Here is a 21550-nt window from a genome sequence, read left to right on the forward strand (position 1 = left end):
TTCTGTGTGATGACTATTGTTAGATCATAAATGATAAACCAGAGAGTGGTGAGGGATACAATGGTAAAAGCTGATTAAAATCAGGCCATGGGGAGAAGAGACATCATTTTAAAGTTCTAGTGTTTTGTCTCAAAAGAAACAGTCTTTAGTATGTTTTAAGCAGATGATAGCACGGTAATATTTAATTATTATAGGCCACTCTGGAGGTTGTTAGAAATGTATAATTTAAGGTATCAAGACAAGTTAAACAACAGGAATTTGGCTATTAAAGTGGTCCAGGTTATAATGTTACTAACCTGAACCAGGGATGGCAGAGATGGAAATCGGGAGATGGGTTCAAAAAAAGTCAAAGAGATTATATCTGGGGTTTGGTGACACCCTTGATGTTTGACTAGGGGAGGCATCTAGCTTGGAACATGAGTGGTACAAAGAATTAAGAATACAGGCTGTAGGAGTAGTAGGAGTAGCAGGAGTAGGGACCAATTGGAGGAAAAAGATGAAGAGTAGAGCTTTAAGCATGTTGATCTTGAGATTCTTCTTGGTGCATCAGGGCAGTATATTTAGTAGAAAGCTGGATATATTAGTCTGAAATTTGGAAGAAGCCAAAGCTAGATAGTTGCATGGATCACCAACACATAGGGAATGTTTAAATCCACAAGAATGAATAAAATTGCCTAAGGAGAGGCAAATAGGCTCAGATGAAACACAGAAGAACACTCAAAGTGTGAGCAGAAAGAGGGGAACCTCTGAGGAGAAATTAAAAAAATAAGTCAGAATGTCCAGGACAACCAAGAGTATGCGTATTGCAGAAACCAAAGAGGTATTACATTTCAAGAAACCCATTGCCGTTGAGTCGATTCTGACTCATAGCAGCCCTATAGGACAGAGTAGAAGTGCCCCATAGGATTTCCAAGGAGCGACTGGTGGAGTCAAACTGCCAACCTTTTGCTTAGCAGCCAAACGCTTAACCACTGCACCACCAGAACTCCGCATTTCAAGAAAGAGAGGAAAATCTACTGTGTCATAAGCAGCAGAGACTGGTTCTAGAAAGGTAAGGGCTGAAAATATTAGGAACTGTTTAGTGACATTAGCAAGATGGCTTTCAGAGGAGGGGTGGGAAAGAAGCCCAGACTCAGTGTCTTGATTTAGATGATCAAGAGAAAAGAGTTTGGATGATAAAGAAAAAGAAATATGGGGTCAAGAAAGAGTGTTTTAGGAGGGAAGAGGGATGGATAGGTGTAACACAGCGCATTTTTTAGGGCAGCGAAACTGTCCTGTATGATACTGTAATGGTGGACACGTATTATACATTTGTCTCTACAACACAAAGAGGGAACCCCAATGTAAACTATGGACTTTAGTTCATAAAAATGTACCAAAATTGGTGCATCAATTGTAACAAATTACCACAGGAATGCAAGATGTTAATAACAGGAGAAATATGGGGGAAGAAGAAGGAGTATGTGGGAACTCTTCAGTACTGTCTGCACAATTTTTTGTAAACCTAAAACTTTTCTATAAAATAAAGTCTATTTAAAAAAACTGTTTCCAGAAGGGAGGGGGCTGTCATGGATTGAATTGTGTCCCCCCAAAATATCTGTCAAGTTGGCTGGGCCATGATTTGCAATATTGTTTGATTGTCCACCATTTTGTCATCTGATGTGATTTTCCTATGTATTATAAATCCTATCTCTAAGATGTTGATAAGATGGGATTACTGGCAGTTATGTTAATGAGGCAGTGCTCAATCTTGTGTCTTGAGCTAATGTCTTTTGAGATATAAAAGAGAGAAGCAAGCAGAGAGACAGGGGACCTCATACCACTAAGAAACAAAAGCCAGGAGAACAGCATGTCCTTTGGACCTGGGGTCCCTGCGCTGAGAAGCTCCTCAACCAAGGGGAGACTGATGACAAAGACCTTCCTCCAGAGCCAACAGAGGGAGGAAGACTTCCCCTGTGACTGGCACTCTGACCTCAGACTTGTAGCCCACTGCACTTAAAGCCATCCACTTGTGGTATTTCTGTTATAGTAGCACTAGATAACCAAGACAGGGACATAACCAAATTTACACACTGTTGTGAAGGATCTAATGGGAGGAAGAGGTTGAAGGTACAAGATAGAGGGAACATTGCTGAGGCACATTCTTAGCGGAAGCAGGAGGAAGAATATAATACAGCCTTATAGCTGCCTGTGCTAGTTGATCCTCTAGCTCTACTAGAGCAGGGCTTTGCAAAGTTCAGTACTCAACAGAATTATCCAGAGTGCTGATGAAAACATAGATTTATGGCCTCACCCTCTAGATTTTGATTCAGAAGGTCAAGGTCAGCCTGAGAATTTGTTTCTAACAACTCCTATGTGATGCTGAGGTTGCTGGTCTATGGACTACATATTAATTCCATTCCCCCACTCCCCCCCACCCCACAAAGAAAAAAAAAATCCATACTATTCTATCTGTGACTCAGCTCACCCTATTTTTTCCATTTAAAGGCCAAGTCTAGCAGTACCTAAGCTGTCTTTCTGTTTTCATGAGGTTTGTGACAAATACTATGTCCTTCATAAAGCTCTTTCTAATTTATCCCAAGTGAACTTCGATGTCCTACATCTGTAGGACCACACAGTTCTACTGAGACAGGGAGCCTCAGAGCTCAGCCCTTCTGGGAGACACCTGCTCTGACTTATCCTGCTTCACCAAGCAGAACAGGCTGCACATTCTTCTCCAATCTTCCTTGGTAAGATAACCACAGAATGGCCCTAGCTGGCCTCAACTGGTTCGAGCAGGTTTTCAATGCCATCTTAGAACTTTAAGCTACCCGTTAGCTCATTAAGTGAAAAATTCAAATATAAGCCCCCCTCTCCCCTCCCCGGGTGGAGACTTCACATGCCTCTTCCTCCATCAGGAGGAATAGATCCCTTGTCCAAAGAAAATGGGTAGTCATTCCCAATCTAAGTGCCTGCGTGAAGGTCGATCCTGAATATTCATTATAAATTTGCATTTCCTTGTCTGCTGTCTATAAAAGCCTGCCTCCTTAAGCTGTCTACAACCAGTTTTGGAGGCAGCAGCCACGGTTGCTTCTTTCCTTGTGCAATGAAATAAAGGGGCCTTTCTACTTTCCACCTTGGCCTTGTTTAACGCCTGTGATGAACGGTGCCAAGCAAAACCTGAGACTTCCACCTGGCAACACTACATTTGATAACTTCCCTTCTCCCAGCATGATAATCTGCCTTTGATTATAGTTACATGTCTGCATCTCATCACGTCTCCTAAACCATAAGCTCCTTGAGGGTGGGGACTAGCATGTTTTATTTATAGTCTATCTCTCACATCACCCTATACAGTGGGGACTCAGTCCACATGTGAATTGCAACCTTTATAAATTGCACACACAATACCCAGAATGCAACAATCAGCCTCTTCTGTAAGGCCATCTTTGCATTTCCCAATCAGCTGGAAAATGGCAACAGTTGTGCCTGCCACTAAAACCTTGTATCAAGTTGGAAATTTACGTTTCTAGGGCAAAGATTTTCAACAGTGCAGAATGCACAAACTATTTCTCTGGGGCTTGTGTCTCGCTCCTCTAGTCACTTATATCAAACTTCACTGATGCATTTTGTCAGGATATGAAGCAGATATAACCAGAGGGAAAAGACGTTTGAACTCAAGATTTAATTCAATTCCAAACCCAAGCTCCATTGTATACATTATTTATCAATAGCATTTATGTGCCCATGGTGAGCTAAGCCCTGACTGGCTCTATGAATAATCTATGTCAGACTTGGGTCCTGTCCTTCAAGTTGTCATACTCTAAGAGGGAAAGAGAGAGCATGTATACACTCTTTTTCTTTTTTAATCAAAATGATTGACTAAACAATGCTTACCTAATCAACTAACCACACCAATAAGTCATTTAAACATAAAAGACAAGGAAAGCTTTGGAGAACCCAAAGCCTTCCTCATACTATTTTTTTTTTTCTTTCTTTCTTTTTTTTTTTTAAAGGAGTCCTGGTGGCGTAATGGTTAAGAGTTTGGCTGTTAACCAAAAGGTCGGCTGTTCAAATTTACCAGTCGCTCCTTGGATACCCTATGGGATAGTTCTGCTCTATCCTATAGGGAGGCTATGAGTCAGAATCAATTCAATGGCAACGGGTTTTCTTTTTAAAAGCTCTTACCTTCTAATACAGTAGAGAGTCTTTTTCTCAACTCTACTTCAGCTCGGCTGGAAAAGGGCAGATCTCCAGGTAGGAAGTCTTTGGTGCGTGAGAAGAAGGTTTCTTGCTATGCTGACATCTGATGGAGAATCACAGAATCTAGGGAATTAAAAGGAATTTAGTGGACATGTGTACCACCTTCCATTTCTGCCACATAAGAGACATTTCTTTTTCTTGGTCGAAAGACAGAAGCAGGGAAGAAAAAGAGTTGTACTTTAGACCCTCAGGGTCACCCATAATCTGGGCATTCTCAATGATAATCACTGAGATGGAAGCAGGAGATAAAGTGAAGATACTTTATTATAAACCAAACCCAGCTGGTCGAGTCAAATTCAACTCATAGTGACCCTATAAGACAGAGTAGAACTGCCCCATCCAGTTTCCAAGGAGCACCTGGTGGATTCGAACTGCTGACCTTTTGGTTAGCAGCCATATCTCTTAGCCACTATGCCACCAAGGTTTCCATATTTTATTACAGAAGAGGCCAAATGCAGTAGCATGGTCTGAACCTTCAGGAAAAGACCCAATCTAGGCATGGTCCCGATAAAGAAAGAAGGTAAAGGGATTCCATGTAAATAGGGGAAGTAAAAATTGAGCAGAAGGGGTGAGCTACAACTAAGGAACAAAAGAGGGTAGATGATGAAAATGATATCCTGGGTTTGAAATGAAGTCTTCCAGTTTCTGTTACCATAGAGCCGACTCCAATTCATGACGACCTCGTGTGTTTCAGAGTAGAACTGTGCTCCATAGGGTTTTCAATGGCAGATTTTTTTTAAAGTAATAGGCCTTTTTTTCCAAAGTGCCTCTGGGTAAACTCAATCTTCCAACCTTTATGTTAGCAGCTGAATGTGTTAACCATTTGCACCACTTAGGCTCTCCACAATAAAGAGTAGGGACTAGGAATCTAGAGCTTGAAGACAGGCTCCCCATTTTTGAGAACAATGAGATGATACAGGCAGGGACTGTGGGCATGACAGTTGTGAGAGCTCAAAGAATAAAGAGTTACTTGAAATAAATGAGCAGTCTAATGTTGAAACAAGGCCATAAAGAAAGTAGAAAGAGGGAAGATGTGAGAATGTGTAGGAAAACGAATAGCAGCTGCAAATCAAAGCTTCAAAAGGAACAGGGAAAATCCCAAAGTAACAACTATGTGTTGAGTTGCTTCTATGCACCCAGCCATGCTCTTGGGTGCTGGAAATAAATAATGGTGAAAAAGGCCAAAAACACCTCTGCCCTCATGGGCTAACATTCTATTGGGAGAGATGGAAGCGATGATAAAATATAATGAAGGAAATAAAACAGGATTATGTAATGGAGAAGGTGTAGTTTTTGATCAAGTAGTCAAGGAAGGCTTCCTTGAGGAGGTGACATTTCAGCTGAAAACTAACAGGTAAAGAAGAGTCAGCCTTGTGAGGAGCTGAGGGAAGAGACTCCAGGTTAAGGGAATATCAAGTTTAAAAAAAAAAAAAAAAGCCACGGCATGATTTGGGAAACAGAGAAAAGGCCAGGGAAGCTGAGTGAGGACGTGGGGAGTAAAGGGGAGACTTGTGGGGAAGAGGGTTGGAGGGGTAGGTGGGGTGAGATTGCTCAGGGTTGAGGCTGGACTCTATTTCAAATGCAGAGACACCATGAGGTTTTAGGCAGGAAATCTTGCGATCATAAGACACGTGTAAATGCACAAGCCGAGCCAGTTTTAAATGTTCTTTTCCAGTCAATTACCACTGGTGAGTCAGTGCAGTTCATCCTAAGGATTTCAAGAGCTTAATAGTGATAACAGAAGTGCTGCAGGGATAATAGTGCTTCAGTGTAATTAAGCACCTCTGTTCTTCCATCATGAAGATGCAACAAGCATCCAGCGCTTTTTCTGCGATCTCACACACAGCGGTAATGGACGATCCATCAACATCCTCTTCCCACCACACTAGGACTGTTTTATGGGGATGCAGCAAGCTTTAATAAGCCCTCTTAGATAATTTCTTTATGAGGCAGGAAATCAGTAACGCTGAGCATGAAATAGGTTAGGGTCTGTCAACAAAGGAGGCACCATTATTTTTATGACCCATACATCCCTGGGTAGAAAAACCTAAATTAGTTGGAATATTGATATCATATGTGGTTGCATTGATCTGCTTGCTGAGTAGCAGCCATCCCTTTGCTCTGATGGGGACTTGGCTCAGATTACTAAGTCTCAGAACTCATTACAAGTGATTAGCCAAATTCTGCCACCATCTAGCCTCCTCCATCACTGGAAACAGGCCCCTTAGAAGGCTACACTCACTGATTCCCCAGTTGTTAAAGAGCATTAAGCCTAACATGCTAACTCCCTAGTCCACAAAGAAAAAACAATGTGTCATAGAGAGATGATGCATGTGGTTTCTGCAATAGTCTAATTTATAACAGAGCATGTCGTGTATGACATAGATCTTGCTCTGCAATTTCTGCTGCCCATTCCAGACCAAGGTAAGCACTGTGCATCATGATGTGACCAAAAAAAGTATTCTTTGATTAGCACCATGCTCATGGTCAGAATCAGGAAGGCCCCCTCTTTAGATCAGTCAATCACTCGAGATAGAATCCTAGAAACTGCCCGGTATGTTTCTGTATTGTTGTTAGCTGCAATGGAGTTGGCCCCAGACACATGGTGACCCCATGTACGACAGAACAAAATGCTGCCTGGTCCTGTGCCAGCCCCATGTGTGGCTGCAGATTGGACCATCGTGATTCATATGGCTTTCTTTGGCTGATTTTCAGAAGTAGATCTCCAGGCCTTTCTTCCTAGTCCATCTTAGTCTGGAAACGTCTTTAAAAACTGTTCAGCATCATAGTAACATGCAAGCCTTCGCTGATGGGTGGGTGGTGGCTCAGTATGAGGATCAATGACCAGGAATCAAAGCCAAATCTCTCACGTAGAAGGCAAGAATTCTACCCCTGAACCACCACTGCCAACCTGTCTATGTATTTCATTTGCAAACCTCAAATGAGAAAGCTAAAAGAGATGAGAAGGAAGTATGGTTGGCGTGTCTATACCAGCCAGCATTTCACCAAACATGTTCCTTCTTGATTTACTGGCCTGACAAAGACTGGAGACACCCTGAGAATATGGCCCCTGGACACCCTCTAAGCTCAGTAATGAAGTCACTCCTGTAGCTTACTCTTCAGCCAAAGATTGGACAGGACCATAGAATAAAATGAGACTAAAGGGGCACACCAGCCCAGGGGCAAGGACTAGAAGGCAAGAGGAGACAGGAGAGCAGGTAATAGGGAACCCGAGGTCAAGAAGGGAGAGTGTTGACATGTCATGGGGTTGTTAACCAATGTTGTAAAACAATATGTGTACTAATGGTTTAATGAGAAGCCAGTTTGTTTTGTAAACCTTCATCTAAAGTATAATTGAAGTACAGTTCCCAGACTTCCTTGTGTTTAGGGGTGATCATGTGACTGAGTTGGAGCCAGTGGACTATGAGAAGATGTGAAGCATGCCACCTCCTGACCTGGTCTATAGCCCCTAGTCAACAGGCATGCCCCTCCATAAAAAAAAAAAAATGATGCTGATGAACAGTGCAATCTTGGTGTGATCATTAAGATTGTATGTCAACTTGGCTGGGCCATGATTCTCAGTGGTTTGGCAGTTATGATGTAGTTTGGTAGTCGTATGATGATGTGATCACTTCCATGATGAGATTTGATATAATGTTATCACCATGATGGGATCTGCTGTGAGTAGCCACTCAATTGAAAGGGAGTTACCTTGAGCATATGGCCTGCGTCAAATATAGGTGGACTCCAGCGTTGCTCTCGGGTTTTTGCCCACTATGGATCCTGCAGCTGGCTCCTGTTCATCTGACCTCCAGTTCTTGGGACTTGAGCTAGTAGCTTACACACCATCTTGCCTGCTGATCTTGGGATTCATCAGTATTCATGACCTGTGAACAAGAGCCCTGCTGTCTGACCTGCGGATCTTGGCTTCTCCAGCCTCTGCTGCTACATGAATCAGGAAAAGCCTTCAGCCTGACCTATGGATTTGGGACATTCCAGTATCTACAACTGTATGAGCCATTTCCTTGATATAAATCTCCTTATATAGATACTTACATGCTTTATTGGTCTTGCTTCTTTATAGAACCCAGCCTAAGATACTTGGAATCTAGGTTGGATATGGAAGAGTCACAATGTGAAACGGACCTGGGTTTCTGAAGAAGTATCTGAAGGAGAGTTGCTTGCCAATGGGGAGCACTATTATGGACTGGTAGCAACAAGAATTTCACTTCTATTATTTTAAATCCCTGAGGGATTGGATTTTATCTGATACAGCTGCTAGCATTACCCTAATTAACATAGGGCCTCCAACCAACAAAACCAGATTTTTTAAGAATTCATACATATAGGTGTGTTTGGAATGTATTGACCACCTTAGGGTAATTTCCATGGTCCACCAAGTGAGAAACCATCAATGATTTTAACAGCTTTATTGAGGTTTATGAAACTCTGGTGGTGTAGTGGTTAAGAGCTACGTCTGCTAACCAAACGGTTGGCAGTTTGAATCCACCAGTTGCTCTTTGGAAACTCCATGGGGCAGTTCTACTCTGTTCTATAGGGTTGCTATGAGTCGGAATTGACTTGACAGCAAAGGGTTTGTTTTTGGTTTTTGGTTATTGAGGTTCAACTTATATATCAGATAATTTACCCATTGTAGGTCTGGACAGTTTGATGGATTTTAGTAGATTTATACATTTGTGCCAACCATTACCACCATCCACTTTAAGAATATTTCTATCACCCCCAACCATCACCCATCTGTCAGCTTACCATATTGGTAGGCTGTGTGTTTGCTATGATGCTGACAGCTATGCCACCAGTATTTCAAAAACCAGCAGGGTCATCCATGGTAGAAAGGTTTCAGCAGAGCCTTCAGACTAAGACAGACTAGGAAGACAGGCCTAGTGATCTACTTTCGAAAATTAGCTAATGAAAACCCTATGGATCACAACAGAATATGGACCAATATAGTGCTGGAAGATGAGCCCCCTAGTTTGGAAGGCACTCAAAGTACACAGTGGCTGAAACACTAGATTTGAGCATACCAATGATTGCTTGCAAAGAAGGAGCAGGCCTGGGCAATGTTTCATTCTGTTGTACATGGGGTCACTGTGAGTTGAAGCTGACTCGGTCGCAACTAACAATAACAGCACCCCGAAAATCTCCCTCATTCCTGTTTGCAATCAATCCATCTTCTCACCCTTATCCTCATATACAACAGAACAAAATGTTGCCTGATCCTGTGCCATTTTCATGATCGTTCATATGTTTGAGTCTATTTTTGCAGTCACTGTGTATTTCAAGTGCCTCCAACATAGGGTCTCATCTTCCAGCACCACATTGGATAATGTTCTGTTGTGATCTGTAGGGTTTTTACTGGCTAATTTTTGGAAGTAGGTTGCTGAGCCTTTCTTCCTAGTCTGTCTTAGTCTAGAAGCTCTGTTGAAACCTATGCACCATGGGTGACCCTGGTAGTAGTTGAAATACTGGTAGCATAGCTTTCAGCAACATAGGAACATATAAGCCACCCCAATATGACAAACAGTCAGACCTCCAGTGTGACAGTCTGACTCGTTAGCTGTTCCAATTCCCTGTCCAGATCTGTACTTTCTCAGGGCTCGCCACATGTGCTTAAGTTCTAATTCTCATAATAAAGCCTTCATTTACCCAGTACTCATAGCAGCTCTAGTTTTTCTGGCCAAACCCTGACTTACACAGTTCTCTAAGCATGGGTCTTTTATAAATCCTCATTTTTCTGAGAGCCCAGCTCATTCTTCTGTGGCCTGAATCCTCATTTTTCTGTGGCCTGGAGCCTCTGAAACCTGCTTGGTTTATATTAAACAGGTGGGACCTCCCTTTCCTGGGTGACATTTATTTAAAAATTCTCACCATTCGCAAAGCATTACCCATGAGATCTGATTAAAAAGTCATTGCAGACATTTAAATAATATTGTTTTTCTTCGTTTTTTTTTTTTTTTTTCTTCAGCTGGAGCCTAGATTTTTCCTGGTAACATTTTAATTGCCACTAGAATTCCTAGGAAACTGACATCCCCTACATTTTCATTATAGGTGTTAATTGTTCTCCTGAATCCAAGGGACAATAAAGACAATTTAAAGTAAACATGGAAAGAGACAGATCTAGCGTGATTTTAAAAAAAATAGAGCAAGAGAGGAAATCTAGAAAGCAATTTGAGACAGTGTCATTTCTTTTTTCACTTTCTTGCCATATGCACCTTAACAGTTTCATTTAGAATAAAGATATTTTGCTGGGTGAAATTAACATTCCATATCCTCTTCCCTTTTCAAACAGCCCAGCTGAAGCACTGGTAGTGAATTGTCTTCCGGTATCTTGTCAATTGTAATTGGAGCACATGGCAGATCAGAAGCAGAGGGAGTGGCACCACTAATGGTCTCTATTGTCAGTTATTACAGATGGATGCCCTTTGCCAAGAAAGCAGTTGTCTGGTTACAAAATGAGGCTTTAAAAACCCACTGCTGTCGAGTCGATTCTGACTCGTAGCCACCCTATAGGACAGAGTAGAACTGCCCCATAGAGTTTTCAAGGAGTGCCTGGTGGATTCGAACTGCTGACCTTTTGGTTAGCAGCTGTAACACCTGACCACTACACCACCAGGGTTTCCAAGGCTCTAAGAGTCATGAAATAATTGGCGGTGGTGTTAGTACTTAGCAGGTCTAATGAGACCCAAGATCTAAGAGCTTAGCTAGGAAGTAGGTGTGGCTTTTTGTTGAGTTTCATTTTAACAGAGAGGGCAGGCTTACTTTGTCCTGCAAAGGATCACTTGAGCTCTTCCCTGCATCTTACACTTCTAGGGCTTGTACCCAATGCTAACAAGTCAATTCTAACTAATGGTAACCCCATGTATTACAGAGTAGAACTGCTTCATAGGATTTTCAAGGCCATAATCTTTACAGATGTAGATAAGCAAGACTTTCTTCTGCGGCACTACTAGATGGGCTTGAACTGCTAAACTTTAGTATTTGAGCGCAAACCACTTGCACCACCCAGGGACCTTTGTAGGACTGGTAGGGACCCATTTTCCTGAGATAACGATAAAAGGAAACTTACTGTTTCAGAGTCTCGACAAAAACTGCCACACTTGAGCCAAGATGGTCCCTGTGGAGGAAATGGATCTACCAAAATAAGAGGTTCGAAGCCTTCCAAGAGAAAAACCAAGGCCAGTCTCTCCTCCCTGATGTACAAGCAGAGGGCCGTGACCCTCACTGAACAGCTGGTTGAAAGGTGGAAGCAACAACCCTCCGCAAATGAATTGAACCTTCTGAAAAGGGCATTCATTCTGCACTTGAGAGCCAGGCTCAAAAATAGGGTCTAAGTGTGAAGTAACAGTGGAAATAGGGAGAGGGGCTGATTTGAGCCCAGCCTGCGGCTGCTGTTTAAAAGAGCTTCCTGACACCATTCTCTGGCCCAGTGGGTTTTCTTTCTTTGATAAACATATCTGAGATTGTGCTTATGCCCTAATAACCCCCTCCTGGGGCACCACTACCTTTCTTGCAGGGACCCTCCACAGTGAAACTGATGTGGTATGGTGGTGAAGCCTGAGGTCAGTCTGCCTGGAGTTGAATCCAATCTACAGAACTCAGAAGTTGAGTGATTGTGTGGAAGTTCTTTAAACGTCTGATGTCGCAATTTCCTCTTCTGTAGAACAGGCATTATTACTTATAACACAGAGCTATAAAATAAGTGAGTTGGTATGTGTAGAGTTCTTTAAAAAGTGCTGTGACCACCAGCTGCTATGCCATCTCCAGAACCCTAAACATACATAGAAGATATTGCAACGGATTCCATCACAGTCCCACCTACTCCCATAATCACAACTGCACCTTGGTATGGAGCTCCGCTCGGGTGCGCACACATCTACACTTCACTGTAGCCATAACCACATGGTGCTTTGAAAATATTTTCCTTCTCTACAAACCACCAAGCCACTCATCCCCAATCACAGCCTCTGATCCGTTTCCTATTACCAGAGAGCACTGCCCAAAGTGCCCTTTGGAATTCCCTATGGACTGGCTACGTACAACCAGTAGACTAGTAGGCAGATGGAACACCAACCCCAGGGGCTTAGCTCCACTGCCACATAAGTGGCAGACAACAACATTTATCCTGCCTCACCGCAGTGTATTTTATACATGATGTGTCATAGGCCCCACCACCTAAACCATGACCTCTGACTTCCACCCCAGCTAATTCATTAATTAAGTTTGTTATGTTACGCCAGAGCCCAGCAGTTATGGAATACCGAAGAAATGCAGGCATTTTCTTAATATTGATAACAATTTTCCATTCCTCCTCATAATGAAGTATTGGCTTCTATTTGCAAAACTGATACTTAAGAAATTTTCCTACTTATAGTCCAAACTTTTATTTTTCATTTATCTAGATCAATTGGCTTTTTTTTTTTTCCATTTGGCTTGGTCATACTTCCTAGTATTTCTTTGAGTAACTAATACTTTTATGGCTCAAAAAGTCCTAAGATCAACCACCTGAGAGTTCAACTAGATTCCATTTCAACAACCCTACCAACAGATATCAGTTTATGCATCTTCTAACTTTATAAAATATTTTGGCCTCTGGTAAGTCTTTGTCCCTTACCGTACCTTTAAAGACTAGAATTTGGTCTGAAGAATGTCAGTGGATTCATTTATTCCTTCATTTATGCTCTGTTTCATTCCACAAAAAGATTTAAAATTATTAAGAAAATACAGTGAACCAAGTTAAGCAGAACAAAGCAAAGCCCTAAACTACACAAAATTGTTCTACGTTCTGCAAAAATATTTAAAATGTGCTGCAAACTTCACTCTGAGCTTCCCAGCATCCCAGTCAATAAAGACACACATTCAGTAACGAGACACATGAGACGATTTGTAGACTCTGGTCACCCAGTTTTTGGGATATGCCCAGGTTTGGCTGTTACTAATGTCTGAGAAGTGTTACAAGACTGTGACAAATACTGCCAGGACAGATTCTGCCCCCCTTTGCTGACCCCAGAACCACAAGACTACATCATACGCGTGCATCCCTCACTGTCAGCCCGCGGGGGGCTTCTGGGGCACTATCTGCATCTCAGGTAAGAGCATTGGATTGAATTTCAGAGAAAAGCCCAGACTCTGGTAAAGCCCTCATTAACTTCATTTCTTCTGTCTGTTTATAATCTTCAGCAAGCCTCTGCCCGGGGACAGACTACCCAAGAAGCACATCTCTGATGTGGTGAAACCCATGTGAAATTGTTCACTGCAGATTAGTAAGTAAACACAATTAAGCCCCTGTATACCTTGCTTACTGTAAGTCCATGCATAGCTTGCTTACTGGAAACCCATGCATTCCTTGCCTACAGGAAACCTATCATATCTTGTTTACTAGTTAATCTGCCCTGAATATGTCATTACTCTGCATTGATCCTCACATTCTGCTAGCTTACTAGGGAGCAGAATTGAATTTTGTATGCAGAGAAGCCGTTGGCCTAGAGCTGGATTAGAGTTCTATGAACATCACGGTCCTATTATTAAACATTTCAGATGGGAACTCATTCAGACACTTAATGGGCTCATCGTCAAAATGAAAAATTATGGTGATGGTATTAGGTTAGTGTCCCCTCTATTGTACTCTTCTTCTACTTAAATAAAATATAATAAGTAATAGCCATGTGACATGTATAATCAACTAAGAAATCTGAGCATACAGCAATATGGTTTAGTTTTGAAATCAAGCCAAACCTACAATTAAGCCAATCTTGCAAATTTAATAATTAATACAATCATTTCTTTGTGGCATGATAATGAGGTATATCTGGAAGGCAATACACAAAATAACTATAATTTGCTGTACTTTTGCATGACAACAATGAGCATTTCTTGGATAAACTAAAATGAAGGAAAATGCAAATTGGAGAAAGAGCTGTACAGATGTCCCTTTCAATGCCCTTCAACCTCATTTTTTAAGGCTTAATATTTCCCAAATGGCTGTGATAGACAATTATTCCAGAAGATAGAGACCATGTTCTCTTCCCTTCTTTCCAAAGGAATAAGACAAGGGAAGTTGTGAAGATCCCAAAGAAAATTCCATCTGAATGTATTTGATAAAAGATTCTTTTTTAATCCTGGACCTCAGATGTCATTGGTGACAATCCACTCCCCATACCCAGGATATTTACCAACTGACACATAGAATATAGGACTGATATGATTATAGGCAATGTGATGGAGAAAATGTGTCCAATCAGTAAGGAATGCACTAGTGTTATTCATCAAGGACACCAGGTCTCTAAGCTAGAGGACGGTTGCTGTATCCTGCAGTCTCATAGTTAGGTGTTGCCTCAAGATGTGAGTAACAGTGGTGGGTAGCACTTGTGGGCCAAAGCTTTACAAGCCAATGCATGATTTGCCATGCTTTTTCCCCTCTGTCATGGTATCCAGGAAGTTTCAAGACGACAGCTTTTCTCCTAGCCTGATGCTTCAGATGAGGATAACACGGAGAAGAGAACCCAGTGACCCATGATGTACATGTTAAAAAAGCTTTATAATGCTCTTATGGGGTTGTTTGTTCCTGCAGCCTAACTTAACCAATCCCAACCGATTAACTAGGTGAGATCACGATAGATTGTGCTGCAAGAAGAAATAGTTCAACATCTCAGGTGCTGAAAAAGAAGATTTACTTGTTGTTCATGATATATGCCCATTATGGATTTTCTGTGGACTGTGCTTAATATAGTCATTCAGAGGCTCAGGTGAGACCCTCCATTGTATTGACAATGCAGGGGATGTGACCCATTGTTTACTGGCTCATGCAACATCCGGCTGGAAGTTAATCACCTCCACTCATATTCCATTGGCCAAATGTAAGTCACATGGCCACACGTGCCTGCAGAGTGGGTGAGGAAGTACAACCCCACCGTAAGCCCAGAAGGAGAGGGAAAAATGTCTGTGATATGCCCTAATGATCACAATACTTGCATGAGCCCCATTTTCCAGATGAGATTACCAGTTAAGAAAGTTTTAGTAACTTGCTTAAATTCATAGTTAAGAAGCTAAAAAACAGAAAAAATCTGAACCCTGACAGCCTGCATTCCAGAACCCAGGCCCTTAAAAACAGTGTTTTCATACTACTAGTAATAATAGCTAGCATTTGGAGGTGGTATGGAGTAGCATTGATTATTAGTAGTATGCAGTATTATTTGCTACTAATAGTAATAGCTAATAACAATATACAATTAGCATTCACTAATAATAACGGCTAACAAAGAGGTAGAAAAGCGTAACAGTTTAATGATTGACTCCTCAGTAGCAGTCCTATGGCTTTGGGCAAGTAACTTACCCTCTCAGTTCTCAGTTGCCTCATCTTAATATGGTGGTATAATAGCATCTTTCTCATGGAGTTGTTCTGAAAATGAAATGAGTTTCACAAAAAGAATCGAGCAGAGTGCCTGCCCCGTAGGAGGTCTTGAATAAATCTTGTTTCCCAAGGACTTGCTATGTATTAGGCACTGTGCTAAGGGCTTTGCATGGTTCACATCATGCACTGTCACAAATACCACCATTATGATGGAGGTGTCTCACCTCACCTGGACCTGGTGCTTTCAAATTTGCCATCCTTCTTCCTGTTCCTTCTCACCTTCTCCGTCTTTTCTCCCCATACAGAACTTCACCCTATTCCTAGGTTTTTGCTTCTACTATGACCTCTCCTAAAACATTCTGAGTCATACACCTGTCTAGGCCTTTCTACCAATACCCTGAGTTTTTCTGGAATTCTTACCATATGACTCTAATGCACAGGTACAAGAAGTCCTTCTTTCCTCTGACTGTGCACATATCAATTTGTTGTTGATGTTGTTAGTTGCTTTTAAGTCAGCCCCCCACGCACAATGGAACAAAATACTGCCCAGTCCTGCGCCATCCACATGTTTGATTGCAAATCAGACCATTGTAATCCATAGGGTTTTCATTGGCTGATTTTTAGAAGTAGATAGCCAGGCTTTTCCTCCTGGGTTGTCTTAGTCTGGAAGCTCCACTGGAACCTGTCAGCATCAGAGCAAAGTGCAAGCCTCCACTGACAGACAAGTGGTGGTTATACATGAGGTGCCCTAGCTAGGAATCAAACCTGGGTCTCTCACATGGAAGGTCTCTCACATGGGCGGTCTCTCACAGCCCCCATATCAATTTAGTCCTTCATTATTCCCATCACTAAATTTTTTCTATCCTCCTAACAGAAAAATATATATGCTCCTGTAATGGTTAACTTGGTGGCATAGTGGTTAAGAGTTCAGCTGCTAACCAAAAGTTCGGCAGTTTGAATCCACCAGGCGTTCCTTGGAAACCCTATGGGGCAGTTCTACTCTGTCCTATAGGGTCACTATGAGTCAGAATCTACTCAAAGACAATGGGTTTGGTTTTTTTGGTTTGGCGATGGTTAAGATTGTGTATCAACTTGGCTGGGTCATGATTCCGAGTGGTTTGGCCTTCGTACAATGTTGTGATCACTTCCATGATGGAATCTGCTGTGAGTAGCCAATCAGTTGAAAGGGAATTTCCTTGGGCGTGTGGCCTGCATTGAATATAAGTGAACATTCTGGCAAAGTTGGGGAGGAGGGGTTTACTCACTCTGGATTCTGCAGCCAGCTCCTGTTCATCTGACCTCCAGTTCTTAGGACTTGTGCTAGCAGTTTACCTGCGGTCTTGCTTGTGGATCTTGGGATTCATCAATCTTTGCAGCCTGTTAGCAACAACCCTGCTCTCTAACCTGCCGAACTTGGGTTCACCAGCTCCTGTGTCTACGTGAATCAAGAGAAGGCTCCAGCTTGATCCACATTCCACCTTCTACAACTGTGTGAGCCATTTCTTTAACATAAATCTTTCTCTTTATATATATTTACATGCTTTACTGGTTTTGATTCTCTAGAGAACTCAGCCTAAGACAGCTCCTAACATAAATTTGGGGTCAGGAGGAAAAATAAAACATAGTCTAAGCCTCAGCATATTTAAAATCCAGTTCAGAAATAGGAACTCTATAAAAACATAAGAAGAGTGCATTGTTGTTTTTATGTGTTAAAGACTGGCCTCCCTATGAAGCCTTACTTGTCATCACTTCTAGCCCTCCATTGACTCAGTAGGGGTCTAAAGGATGCATATTTATTGTTGTTTGGGAGAGCTCAGCTGTACATCCAAAAAACACAGTTATGTCAGATGAGTTGAAAATAGGTTCCATTGTTGGCTTTTCATTAATTATTCTTTCAGCTAGGTGGCAAGCTGAGGAAGCCACATGACTCCTCTCTGTCCAAGTGTCTGCAGTTAAAAAAGGAAATGAGGCCAGCTAGAGACAGGGAGGTTCAGAAAGCAGGGCCATAGGGAAGTAGGACAGGGACTAACACAAGCACGTCCTTGCGATGCCTGTGGAGTCATCGTATAAAGGCTGTGCTGCATCTGTACAAAGCGGGACTGTTTTATCTTTATTAATTTAAAAAGGCCCATTGGCTGAGAACGTCAAAGTAGTTTGAAACTCCAGACTTCTATTACCCCTCTGGTAAAAATCCAGAAGATGGCTTTAATTATGTTTTAATCCTGTCTAAGCGCTGAAATTTTCAGCATTTTTTCATTGAATTACCCTGTCTTTAACAGATATTAGTTTATTGGAAATAGATTATAATAAGAATTATGCCTCGAAAATTAATTTCACCCTGAACTCCTAAAGAGTCTACGCCATGAAAAGGATTTCTAAGGAAAGGTTATTTTGGAAGCATCCCTCCACTAAAAAAAAAAAAAGTCCGTTGCTGTTGAGTCATAGCAATCCTATAGGACGGAGCAGAACTGCCCCACAGAGTTCCCAAGAAGCAGCTGGTGGGTCCAAACTGCCGACCTTTTGGTTAGCAGCCGTAGCTCTTAACCACTATTCCACTAGGGTTTCCTGGAAGCACCCCAAAAACCCAAGTGCTCCATCGGGCTTTTGGTAGCTGATATGTTCAGAAACACATCACCAGGCCTTTCTTCTCAGGTGCCTCTGGGCAAACTCAAACTGCCAACCTTCAGGTGAGCAGCTAAGTGTGTTATTGTTTGTGCCGCCCAGAGACGCATTTGGAAGCAAAGAACAAATAAATTTCTGTAAAACATGGGGAACAAGTGGGGTTCCAGGACTGAGGAAATGGGAGACCTGTGAGGTGAAAGCCGGTTTGGATCCTCTTGATGAAGTGGTTGATCTTCTGTCAGTGGCCGGGGGCTGGTGCTCAGTCAGGCTTAGGGAGGAGATAAGCAGTGCAAAGTCTGGGGAAACACCTGGGAGCCTAGAACCAAATCTCTTATCCACAGGCAAAATTCTTTTCATTAGTTATATCTTCACTGGTCCATCAGTAAAACTCTCCATACCCACTGAGCTATTATTTACCCTCATGTGTTTGTGCTTAAGGGAGCCCTGGTGGGACAGAGTGGTTAAAGCACTCGGCTGCTAACCAAAAGGTCGGCGGTTCAAACCCACCAGCTGTTCCATGGAAGAAAGATGTGACAGTCTGCTTCTGTAAAGATTGACAGCCTTGGAAACCCTATGGGGCAGTTCCACTCTGTCCTATAAAAACCCTATAAGCCAGAATCAACTTGATAGTGGTGACTTTTGGTTTGCTTTGTGCTAAAGGAACAACATTAAGTAAATATAAATTAGTTAAGTGTATATGTATATATATATATATACCCACTGACTTCAAGTTGATTCTGACTCATAGCAACCCTATAGGACAGAGTAAAACTGCCCCCATAGGGTTTCCAAGGAGCACCTGTTGGATTTGAACAGCTGACCTTTTGGTGAGCAGCCAAACTCTTAACCACTATGCCACCAGGTTTTTATATATATATATTTTATATATATATATACACACATATACACATACATATATACACACACACACATATATATATACATAATCTTTAGGGATTATATATTGGACATACTCATTTAATAAGAGACATACTGATCTACTTTAAGTTAATTTTCCAAAAATATATCATGATTGGAAACCCTGGTGGCATAGTGGTTAAGTGCTATGGCTGCTAACCAAAGGGCCAGCAGTTCGAATCCACCAGGTGCTCCTTGGAAACTCTATGGGGCAGTTCTACTCTGTCCTATAGGGTGGCTATGAGTTGGAATCGACTCGATGGCACTGGGTTTGGTTTGGGTTTGGATATCATGATTAGTGTTTATAAATTTATATAAAACTACCTTGAAATATAATTTAATATCAGAGTATTCAATAAACACCAAAACATACTAATTTTTATGACTCGATATTTGGAATTCTTTATTTTTCATAATGGGCTTACTTTTTATAATTTTACTATTGTGTTTCAAACTGAGGAAATTCCAGAGAAGGCTTCCGACTCATATTTAGAAGTATTTCTTTCCAAATTGCACTTTAATATTCTTCCTTTTTAGCACTGGGCTGTGAATTGCTAAGGAGAGTCTTTATGCTGTATAAGAAATAGACAATGTGATTGCAGCCTACAGATCTGGTGAAGACAATCTCCACGGGATTTTTATGTGTCTCCATAACTTACTTTTCCAAAATCAACTACACAACTATATGCTGTGTAGTGTCTGATTTTCTCACCAAAATATAAGTTCCAGAAAGTGGGGATTTCTGTATGTTATATCAATATAGTATAAGCTAGAACAGGGATCCATGAACATTTTCTGTACAGAGCCAGGGAGTTAGTATTTTTGGCTTTGGGGACCATCCAGTCTGTCACAACTACTGAATTCTGCCACTGAGGTACAAAAGCAGACATGAACAATACATAAATAATGAGTGTGGCTATATTCCAATTACTATTTATGGGCACATAAATTTGAATTTCAAAGAATTTTCTAAGGTCATGAATATTATTCTTTTGATTTTTTTCAACCTTTTAAAAATGTAAAAACCATCCTTAGCTCAGAAGCAGGAAGCAGGCCAGATCTGGCCCACAGGTCACAGCTTACTAACTCCTACCCTGAAAGAATGCTTGGCATATAGCAGGTATAGAGTAAATGCTTGTTGAATGAATAAATGTGGAGACCGAGTCAATATTTGTAACTGAATATTTAATCATAGAAACAGGAGCAACCAATTACATTCAGCAAGGATTAGTTGAAATGAAATAATCTACAAAATGTAACTAAAATAATGCATTTTTATTTCATCATTATTAACCTGACAGATAACAACATTGAGCAGATAAATGCAAGAAATTATGCAATAAATGTTGCAGACACGTGTTGAATTTTCCATACTTCAGTCAGAAAACATTACTTCTTTGCGGGTACTTAAAGAATGTCTATGAACATTGTATCAGGTTTTAGGACTGGTTGCACATTCCTTGACACTCTTCCCACTGGGAGGTGGGCTTTACATCCACTCAGCTAGAGTTTGGGTGCCTTGTGACTAAAAAAAAAAAAAAAAAAAATTTTTTTGTGACTGCTATGGCTAATAGAGTACAGCAGAAGTAATCTGTGTGACTTCTCAAGGCTAGCCTTTAAAAGGCCATACAGCTTCTGCCTGTTTCTCTTGAAATGCTCACTCTCCAAATGCCCCCTCTTGAGATATTCCATCTCAGAACCCAACTGCCATGTTGTGAGGAAGCCCAAGTCACATGGAGAAGTCATGTATAAGCGCTCTAATTGACAGTCCCAGCTGAGCCAAGTCTTTATGATATTCCAGCCTAAGCTTCAAGTCATCCCAGGTTAACCTCCTAATGATGCCAGCCTCAGACATTCAAGCCATCCTCAGCCACAGAGTCTTCCTAGCTGAGACCCTAGATATCATGAAGCAGAGACAAGCCATTCTTGCTGTGCCCTGTCTAAGTTCGTGACCAAGGAAATTTGTGAACATAATAAAATGGTGGTTGTTAAATGCCCTTTTTGAGTAATTTGTTATGTAGCAATAAAAAGAAAATACTAAATCTGTTGCCGTCAATTGGATTCTGACTCATGGTGACTCTGGGCATCACAGAGTAGAGTCGAGCTCCATAGGGTTTTTTTGGCTATAATCTTTATGGAAGCAGATCACGAGGTGTTTCTGCCATGGAACCACTGGGTGGGTTTGAACTGCCAACCTTTAGGTCAATATTTGAGCGCAAACCATTTGCACCATCTAGGGTATGTAGCAATAGTACCTAGAGAAAAAAATAATCATAATGTCATAACAAAAAGAAAATCACAGTAAATACAAAATAAAGAATGGTTATGCTTACTCTTAAATAAAACTATAAATGAAGACACGGATAGATATAATACAACATCTAAATGTAATTTAACAAT

The 21550-nt window shown here is 41.4% G+C and overlaps 1 long non-coding RNA gene across 10 annotated transcripts in view; it reads right to left on the bottom strand.

Moving 5' to 3' along the window:
- Positions 1-21550, bottom strand: part of LOC111751110 (uncharacterized) — a 187722-nt gene that overhangs the window by 76181 nt on the left and 89991 nt on the right. For 9 of the 10 annotated variants that reach the window (XR_010319209.1, XR_010319211.1, XR_010319212.1 and 6 more), the window contains 2 exons: positions 7954-8129; positions 4168-4305 (listed from right to left, as the gene is read on the bottom strand). This is a non-coding gene — a long non-coding RNA (uncharacterized LOC111751110). Of the gene's footprint in view, positions 1-4167; positions 4306-7953; positions 8130-11329; positions 11378-21550 lie in introns of all 10 variants that reach the window. The other variant, XR_010319215.1, reaches the window with a different exon arrangement.

Source organism: Loxodonta africana, chromosome 24, assembly GCF_030014295.1.
Source record: "Loxodonta africana isolate mLoxAfr1 chromosome 24, mLoxAfr1.hap2, whole genome shotgun sequence".
NCBI classification, from domain to species: domain Eukaryota; kingdom Metazoa; phylum Chordata; class Mammalia; order Proboscidea; family Elephantidae; genus Loxodonta; species Loxodonta africana.